The sequence below is a fragment of the Pseudophryne corroboree genome, chromosome 7 (genome assembly GCF_028390025.1).
Source record: "Pseudophryne corroboree isolate aPseCor3 chromosome 7, aPseCor3.hap2, whole genome shotgun sequence".
Classification (NCBI taxonomy): domain Eukaryota; kingdom Metazoa; phylum Chordata; class Amphibia; order Anura; family Myobatrachidae; genus Pseudophryne; species Pseudophryne corroboree.
The window spans coordinates 151,103,678-151,113,866 of NC_086450.1; positions in this window are offsets into that span (position 1 = coordinate 151,103,678).

Sequence of the window (10,189 nt, forward strand, 5' to 3'; positions counted from 1 at the left end):
CACCAGGATACTGTGCACATATCGTACAACCTGATACGTGTATTAAGCAGATGGAAGAATTAGGATCAGGAGATTTCACCTGGAAGGTGTGTAATATGGTAATGTCCTTCTCCGTCCCATATGTTCTCCCCGATGATGCATATTTCATATGCGGGAGAAAGGCGTACAAGTGGCTTGCCCCAAACTCTGAAGGATTGTGTTATATTGGAAAAGTATTGCCTGAAGTGATGACTGTAACACATGACAAAATGAAAGACATACACCGTGGTGCCCAAGCTCCTTATACTCACACTCATTACGAGCACCTTGTTAAAAGACAACTGTCAGAAAGGTTAGAGCATCCGGCCTCTGATCTGATCCATGAATCCACCGGGATTCAGGTTCTGGTGGCGTTAGATTTCACTCGCACCGCTCGAGGAGTGATGAATTATAGATACATTTCCGCACTCGCCAATTTGTTAGATAATATCACTGAAATGTATGATGACACGTTTAGATACACTGGAAGAGAACTTCAAGCCTATAAAACAGAACTGGTACAGCATAGAATGGTTCTTAATTACCTCACAGCAGTGACAGGCGGATATTGTGTTACATTGGCAACACAGTACGGCGTGAAGTGTTGCACGTATATCACGAATAGCACCGAGGATCCGGTAGAGGTCATAGACCAAAAGATGGACGATATTCTCCAATTAAAGTGGGAATTTCGCCGAAAAACACAATCTCACTCTTGCTGCTGTGGGTAATGAGCTGACTGGTTGGGTGTCATGGTTGAACCCGCGAAATTGGTTCTCTGGTTTAGGAGACTGGGCTCAAGGAGTCATAATGGATGTTGGGAAGTTTCTCCTATGTATCTTAGGTGTCGTTATATCGATTGGATTGATATTTAGATGCGGGCAGGCTTTAATGAGGTGCAAACAAAGTACCAGAGTGATGAGTTTGAGGAGTGAGGAAACTGTAATTAACCTGGATTTGATTTACGACCCAACGATAGAAACAATGATGTGATGAAAATGCGATTTCTACGGTCCGTTTCTTTCACCTGTTTTTCTGGTTTTTCTCCAAGATAACAAGACCCCCTTGGACGAGGAAGTTGATGAGACGCTATACAGACAACGGATGGACCAAAGAAGGAGTTTTGACCACTTGAGATATGGACATTTGATGAACTTTGCCATGGATCCCCAGTTTCCCTAGAATTCTTAAACTTACGCTAGCCCAACATTTTTTGTAAATCTGATGGCATTGACAAAGCTTATTGCTCACGCCTAATGAGCAAAACAGAGCAAAGAAGACGACTTTCAACTGATACCGAACAAAACTTCGACCGACAGATGTACATTAACCTGACATAGAATACCACTGCATTTTCCATAAGTGTTCTTTATCTTCATCTCTACAACCCTCAGGTAATGACACACATAGTCGATAGGGAATACAGGCACAGATATCAGCAACCACATACCTCCCCTATTCATGTATCATCAACTAAAATGTGCTTCCCCATTTTGTTACAACTGAAAGCCGAAATGAGCTCGGTAGAGTTTGACAGCCCATCCACAGACCCTTAATACGGGATGAGAAGGAATTCAAATGTATACTTCGCAATACCTCGAAGCTTGATTTACAACACGTACGGCACGATTATACATGACCCCCCAAACATGGACTCATACACACATGCTTCTGCTATCTCACTAGGTCATACCCTCCTCACACCTACTACTCTCTCCTCCCCTACCCAACCATGGAAATGAATTAACCCCTGACATATATTTTTCTCCTTTTGAAATGTTTTAGAAGGTGGCAGTTATTATTGACTGCCAAAGGGTGGACTGTCAAAGTCAGAAAAATATCCCTATACACGCTGCCATATTTGCACCTCACACTGGTCCTCGCTGCGCATGCGTGCGCTTTCCCGTGATAGCGCATACCCGTTGTTGCGTGCACCCGCTCGCACTCGGTATGCGTATTTACGGTAAAGAGTATGTAGTCGTAGCGTGCGACCCAATCGTTACATATTTTCACAATTAATGTAGTTTATAGATCATGGTCCCTTTGATAGATTCTGAAAGTTTGGTTAATATAGAATGTCCCTGAACGGAGGAATCCCTCTTTGCATTGTACGAAGGGTCTAACAGGAGTCATACGGCAGTGTTTGGTACCCATCGGAAGAGTATTTAAATAGCAATATTCCGGTGTTGGTTTGGAGCGGATCAATCGCTCGTGCGAATAGTTATGAACATAAGAAGTTTATGTTCATTTACTATTATTTGTTCTTACTTAATCATGCGGCGGGAAACCTAGTTTCCCACCCACCTGAACAGTTGGAAACAGTCACAGCCCACCTGTATGAAACGACCTATGACCTTTTTTTATAATGCGAAGCCGAATTCCTGTGTCCAATGGACGATAAGATTGTAGGGACCATTAGATTGCATTGTGTGTGGAGCATAAAAGACGGGCCTGTGGCATCCAGCTTACACTTCTCTTCAAACGGTTCTCATTGCTGATAATCGGGAAGCTGGATGTCCAGAGGCGCTTGCGATCGTTTCCCCTTGTGCGTAAGTTTTCTCCGTAATCATATTGTCTTACTGTGAGCCATCTTCTCTCTCTTCTCTCTCTCTCTCTCTCTCTCTCTCTTCTCTCTCTCTCTCTCTCGTATATCCCTTTAAGTATATTGTATTATATTATATTTCCTGTGCAGTTATCTGGTTAGTTGGTTTATGTTATACTGTAGTGTATGCTTTGTACTGTGATTCTTTTTGCAAGTAATAGTCATAATACATATAATAGGTTTCGGACCCTAAGCCAGGTATCTGTGTATTCTTTATAGTGTTAAGTATTCTCTGAGCGTCGGTGACGCTCAAGCAGCTTTGTAGTTAATCAGGTTACACCAGGTTGCACTTACACATTGTCTCCACACTAAGGTTTACTGTGTATTTCATTGCTGAAGGTATAGATATAAAGGTTTAACGTTGTGAGCGTCTGCATCGCTGGTGATCTCCTCGTGGTCCCGAGCGCCGCTACGCTATAGCGAATCATTACGATAGTCAACAGCCAATAGTCTGCCTGCCTGTGATCACTTGGCCGTGAGTGAACGTGACGCCTGAGCGTCTCGATCACGGCTAAGCGATCGATACGCAACTTGCGTACCCTTACGGTACTTCTTACGTAGATAGCGTACAGTGTTCTTAGACCTCATAAGGGTTATATACACGATAAATATTTAGCTTTATCAGTATTCTTGGAACCAGGCCTGAAAGTGATTATAAATTTGAAACGAGTAAAAAATAATGCCCAACGTGCCTGCCGGGCATTAAGCCGCTTAGCCGATTCAATGCATTGCAGGTTCTTATGGTCAGTCAATACCGAAATAGTATGTTTTGCTCCCTCCAGCCAATGCCTCCACTCCTCGAAAGCCCACTTTACCACCAGTAACTCCCGATTACCAACGTCATAGTTGGATTCAGCGGAGGAGAATTTCCTGGACATAAAGGCCCAAGGATGTAACTCCAGAGACTCCGGATCCTTTTGAGAAAGGATAGCCCCCACTCCAACCTCCGAGGCATCAACCTCCACCACAAAGGGCAATTCCGGATTAGGATGTCTGAGGACTGGAGCCGAGACAAAGGCTTGTTTCAAGGCCCGGAAGGACAACTCAGCTTCACGCGACCAGTTGGTAGGATCCGCTCCTTTCTTTGTCAGAGCTACAATGGGAGCAACCAGGTCAGAAAAAGAATGAATGAACCTCCTATAATAATTCGCAAACCCTAAAAAGCGCTGAATTGCTTTTAAATTGGTGGGTTGCGCCCAACTAAGGATGGCCTGGAGTTTCTTTGGTTCCATGGAAAATCCCTGAGGGGAAATTATGTACCCTAAAAAAGATACTTCCGTGACATGAAACTCACTCTTCTCCAGCTTGGCATATAAATGATTCTCACGTAACTTTTGAAGAACCAGACGCACCTGGGTAACATGTTGTTCTATTTATTGATTCAGAAAAAATCAGGATGTCGTCTAAGTAAACGACCACGAATTTCCCTAGGAAGTCACATCGTTAATGAGGTCCTGAAAAACTGCTGGAGCATTGGACAGACCGAACGGCATCACCAGGTATTCGTAGTGACCCGACTGAGTACTGAAGGCCGTCTTCCACTCATCTCCAGATTTAATTCGGATGAGGTTGTAAGCTCCTCTAAGGTCAATTTTAGAAAAAATCACAGCAGAACGTAACTGATCAAAGAGTACAGAAATCAACGGCAAAGGATAGGTGTTTTTAACTGAGATCTTATTCAGGGCTCTAAAATCAATGCAAGGTCTAAGCGAGCCATCCTTTTTCTCCACAAAGAAGAAGCCTGCACTTAAAGGAGATTTTGATGGTCTAATAAATCCTTTCTCAAGGCTCTCCTTAACATAATCATTCATAGCCGCAGTTTCTGGCCCGGATAATGCATATAATCTTCCCTTTGGCAATGCGGCGCCAGGAATTAACTCAATAGCACAATCATAAGGCCGATGGGGAGGCAGAATGTCCGCATTGCCTTTGGAGAAAACATCAGCAAACTCCTGGTATTCCACCGGAATGAGTTCTGGAATGATAGCTGCTACTCTGACTGGAAACGTGATACATTCCTTATCACAAAAAGTACCCCATTGTGAAATCTCCCCCGACCGCCAATCAATGGTGGGATTATGAAAGGCCAGCCAAGGGTGACCCAGAACAACTGGAACTGCTGGGCAATGTGTAAGATAGAACTCGATTTTCTCGGAATGTAGAGCTCCTACTGTAAGTAGTACAGGGGGTGTATGGAGAGAAATAATCCCATTGGACAGCGGACTCCCATCTAAGCCATGCATGGTGACACACCTACCCAAAGGTAACTGAGGAATGCCTAAGGCCTTAGCCCAAGTTAAATCCATAAAGTTTCCTGCAGCTCCACTGTCAACAAAAGCCGACACCGAAGAACTGAGGCTGCCAAAGGAAACTTTAACTGGGACTAAAAGGGAGTTATTCGAGGAGATAAGCTGCAGACCTAGGTGAACCCCCTCACAATTCACCTGGTTTCCCGACTTGTTCGGACAATTACGAGCAAAATGTCCCTTACCCCCACAGTACAGACAAAGACCAGAATTTTGCCTTCTGGCTCTTTCCTCAGGAGACAGCCGGGAGAGACCCATCTGCATGGGCTCCTCTACGTCTTCAGGAATGGAAAATACACACGGACTTGACCTTACAGGTGCTCCTCTTTCAGCCCTCCGCTCTCTGAGACGACGATCAATCTTAATAGAAAGCTCCATGAGTTTATCGAGAGTCTCAGGAGCGGGGTACTGAAGGAGACTGTCCTTTATAGACTCTGATAAGCCGAGGCGAAACTGACTGCGCAGGGCTGGGTCATTCCAGCCACAGTCGTTCGACCAACGGTGAAACTCCGTACAATAAACCTCCGCAGGATTTCTACCTTGTTTGAGAGCGCGCAGCTGACTTTCAGCGGACGCCTCTCTATCAGGGTCATCATACAAGAGCCCTAAAGATTTTAAAAAAGCGTCAACTGACAACAATGCAGGATCCTCTGCTCTTAAACCAAATGCCCAGGTCTGAGGATCCCCCTGGAGTAAAGGAATAATAATCCCGACCCGCTGAGATTCTGTACCCGAGGAAGTCGGTCTTAAACGGAAATAAAGTTTACAGGATTCTTTAAAATTAAAAAACTCTTTTCTATCACCAGAAAAACGGTCAGGCAAATGCATCTTTGGTTCAGGGACTACCCTTGGGGAAGCTCGCAAAAGATCTTCCTGCGACTTCACCCGAAGAGAAAGATCCTGAACCATCTAAGTAAGTTCTTGAATCTGGCTGACTAAGAGCTGACCAGGATTTGGCCCAAAACCTGTCGTATTCATGAGGCCGATAAACTCTTACAAAACTGAATGAGAAAAAATTAAACCCCGTTTAATTTTAAGTTTTGGTATGGCCGGTAATAATGTTATGAATCCAGCACTCTGGTCAGAGGAGATCTTATGGCAAGGACCGGAGCACTGGAACGGAATGCTGGGGAAGGGAGCAGGACAGGAAAATAGCCCCTTGCGCCCTAACTCTGTTGTCTCACCCGTGTTGTCAGAAATCCCCTGCGAGACTATGGTTTCTTGAGCCCTTGGCAGCCGCGTTTGAAGGGCGGATTATGTCTGCCCAACTCCGATGCCCCCCGGTCTTAATGAGAGACAAAGGGAAATCCGAGACAGGGTGATAACAAGAGGCCCTCTAACTAAACAACCAGGCCAGGGGCTAAGCTAACTCAAAACTATAATATGTGCGGAGAAACCGCCAGGGAAAAGGACAACCAAAATATCCACTTGTCCAATTCTCCTACCCGGCACCGCCGAGTACCAGAGAGGACTTGTGGAAGCGGAACCCTCCGCAAATGCTCCAAAAACAAAATATAAAAGGTAAAGCGGCTGAGCCGCAACACACGGCAGAGCCGCAGCTCACGAACACCACTGGATATAAAACGGTGATCAGTCAGGACTCCAGGGAACCAAACGACCTCCTGGGATGAGATGACAACTCCCGAATACCGGACTTCTGAGGACTGGAATGACCGGATACAGCAGGACTGGAAACAGACTCTCAGCAAACAAAGGCAGCATGCAGGAAGCTATTACCGGCGTCTGTGAGAAGCCCTGGGAGTGTATTTAACAAGGAGTCCTCCAATCAGCTGCTAAAAGGCTGATTAGAATAAATGCCGTGCAGCTGCCTTGCTGCACGGCCAGAGAGCAGGTGAATATATTAATTCCTAAAGCCTAGCAACGGGGAACGCGGTCCGCCAGTGGCGTCCCCGTTGCTAGGGTCCGTGCGGCTCAGCGCGCCCGGTGTCTAGCGTTGCTAGGGAGCCGGCAGCTGTACGCGCACGGCGTCTCTAGTTGCTAGGCGCCGGGCCGCGCAGACAAGCGGACCCCGGCGCCTAACAAGAATGGAACAAAAAAAATTAAGGATGTGACTGGATATGCAGAGCAATGTGGGATATGAGGTGCCCGCTCCCTGGGTTGTGAGGTGCCCGGTCCCTGTGTTGTGAGGCGCCCTCTCCATTCACCTGGTGTTGGATCTGGCGAGCCAGAGCAGGGCAATGTGTCCATAGCCTGCGTCCGCCTCCCCATCCTGCATTGCTCACTTGCCTATCCCTGTGACTGGGGAGAATATCCGCCCCCCATGCCTGAACCACAAACCGTCCATGAAGCTGCTGGAGCCTGGAGGATGCGGTGGGCGACACCTTCACCTGGGGAGGCTGTATGGGCTTCCCCAAACACTGACAAATGGCATTCTGGTGACCCGGGAGTTCTCGTCTTCCCCTCACTGTGCCGGCGGCGCAATGATGTCAACAATCCGACCACCACAGCAACACTAGCCAGATCTGACTCATACAGCAAGCCTGCCAGAGCACTAGCACTGGTGAGCGCCAATGTCACGCTGTCTCCGTGGTAAGAACAATGTCTACAGTGTGGATAGTACATTACAGTACATTACAATATCACACGTTGAAATATCTGCTTTCCAGCAAGAACGCACTGATAATCCAAGGGGATTAAGTAAAAATTGGAACAGTAATCCGTAATCCATACAACATACAGTATTGAAATAACAGTAATGCATTTTTGTCAAAACCCTGTGATCCTGGTATGTCTAATATGGGCTTGGATTTACACAATTGATCCGACTTCCATCTTTTCGGGGAACAACCACCCCTGATGATGCTGCCCTAAATTTGTGTGTGTGTGTGCATATGTATATATATATATATATATATATATACACACACACACACCAAGATAAGGCACTCAGCGGTCTTGCTTATAAATATATCACACCATCAGCAAAGCTTTAGCGACGTTTCAGCTTAATTGGCCGTTTTCAAGCAGCATAATCATTCCAACATACATATTTCACAGTGTACAGTTTAAATACCTTTACCTCAGGTAACGCCCAATCGGCAGAAGCGGACGGAGAAAGACTGTGCACCCGGAAGTCGTATCAGTGCGGCCAGAGGCAGGAGGGAGCCCATCTCACAGACGCCACGGGCTCCCTCCCGCCTCCGGTGTATAGAGCCCAAAATATGAGAATTGTGTCGATGTCCCAATATTTATGGATCTGGCTGTATGTATATATATATATATATATATATATATATATATATATATATTTATATATATATAGTCCATGGATGAATCCGGCACTCGGCTTCCCCATAGGGATATGTGCTCCGGTGCCCTCCCATGGGGGTGAACCCCAATATAGACAGAAAAAGCAGGCGGCACTCGGAGACTTGCACAATATTAGTGAAAAACAGCCAGGTGAGTTTAATTGAAGTCAACGTTTCGGGGGACGCACCCCCATCCTCAGGACACAACACACTAGTGAAAAACAAAGTGCAACAAACTTAAATAGCTTACTTACCAGGACCCCGGCCGCCCCACAGTGTCAGCGCCATCCCGGTACACGCGATCCGCACTTTCGGTCGCGGCTCTCACCCGATGGAGGAAGTGACGTCATCGCGCCACCGAGGCCGGCCTCCACTGCAGCTGCGGACCCAGGGGGACTGGTTACCATGGCAGCAGCGTACACACCTTGCACTCGGCGCGCGCGCTGCTGCCAGGCACAGAAAACAACACATCTAAAACAGTGCATAAAATATGTGAACTGCTGCATGATAAAAACTAGTGACAATGTGTTAAAAAAACAATTAATTAAGACACACCCCGGACATCTCCGTGTGTGATGGGTGATAAAATGCAAACTGTTTACAGATGTGTATAATCTTAGACAAAACAGTAAATGAATGAATGGATAAAAATCTTGGCAGTCTTAATCCTTCAGCAGCGAAAGGCAAACCCTAAATATAAACCATTAAAGCAAGCAAACCTAACTGACTGTAAATCAATCTGTATAAAAGTCAATAAATACGTAAATCGTTAAATTTTTGTCGATGTAATCAATTGTTTAAAGTGATGATAAATTAAGGTGTTATCCACCTCTAACTTGGAGGCAGAACTCAGTGTACTACTGTTATATCCCTGACCATGTGTTGAATGCTCTAGTACCTTAGCTGTTATAGAAAGAAGTTTAAACTTAAATATTCATTCAGGCCCCGTGGGTGGATAGTGACGAGTTTGTGGATCCACCTTGCCTCAAGTTTTAATAATTTGGTGACACGGTCGCCACCACGTAATGCAGCTGGAATGTGATCAACTATTTTGTAACGCACAGATGTTAATGAATGTCGCATTTGTGCAAAGTGGCATGCCACCGGTTGATCACTTTTCCCTGTTTGCAGGGCTGCCCTGATGGCTGACCTATGTTGGGCCATTCTTTCTCTGTTTTTCACTAATATTGTGCAAGTCTCCGAGTGCCGCCTGCTTTTTCTGTCTATATATATTTATATATATATATATATATTGTATGAGAATCAGTAGCACTCCATCCAGAAATACTATACAATCAATAAGCCGGTGCCATCCAGGTAACAACCCCGAATCGGGTGTCCATAAATATGCAAAACAATCAGCAGCACTCACGGCTCCCGAATGGGGAAATGAAGACACTCAGTCATTGTGCGGTCAACGTTTCAATGTTATTCACATTAACATTTTCATCAGGACATAAACACACATGATTAAAACACATACCTTTATACCTGTCCAAGGGGAGTCCGTGGCGCCCGCCGCCCGCCGGGTCTAGGTCCTCAAATGATGACGTCACAGAGCCGCGCCAGCCACGGCGTCACGGAGAGCCCTGGACCACCTGTGTATGCAATTAGCAGCTAAAGCCGAGTGATACAAAACAAAAACAAAATAGTTGCTCTTACATGCTGGAGATTAGCTTGGATGTTTAACAACATCTTAGACACACAGTAACTGAAATGTAGCAACATAAAATGGCATACATAGAAGCAATGTGATGCACGATCTATTATAGGCTGCAATAATAAAGTCACAACATATTAACTTAGTAATGCTCCCTATTAACCCTGTAAGGGAAATATAGAGGATTACATTAAGTCTTGGAGAGAACTTCCCGGCATTAGATCAAATAATATTATGCTAAACAGCTATGTGGGTTAGACGAAAACATAATGGTGGTAAAAATGACAATGGGGTAAACTGTCTACCAGTAAACCAATAATGTTCACAAAAAAGT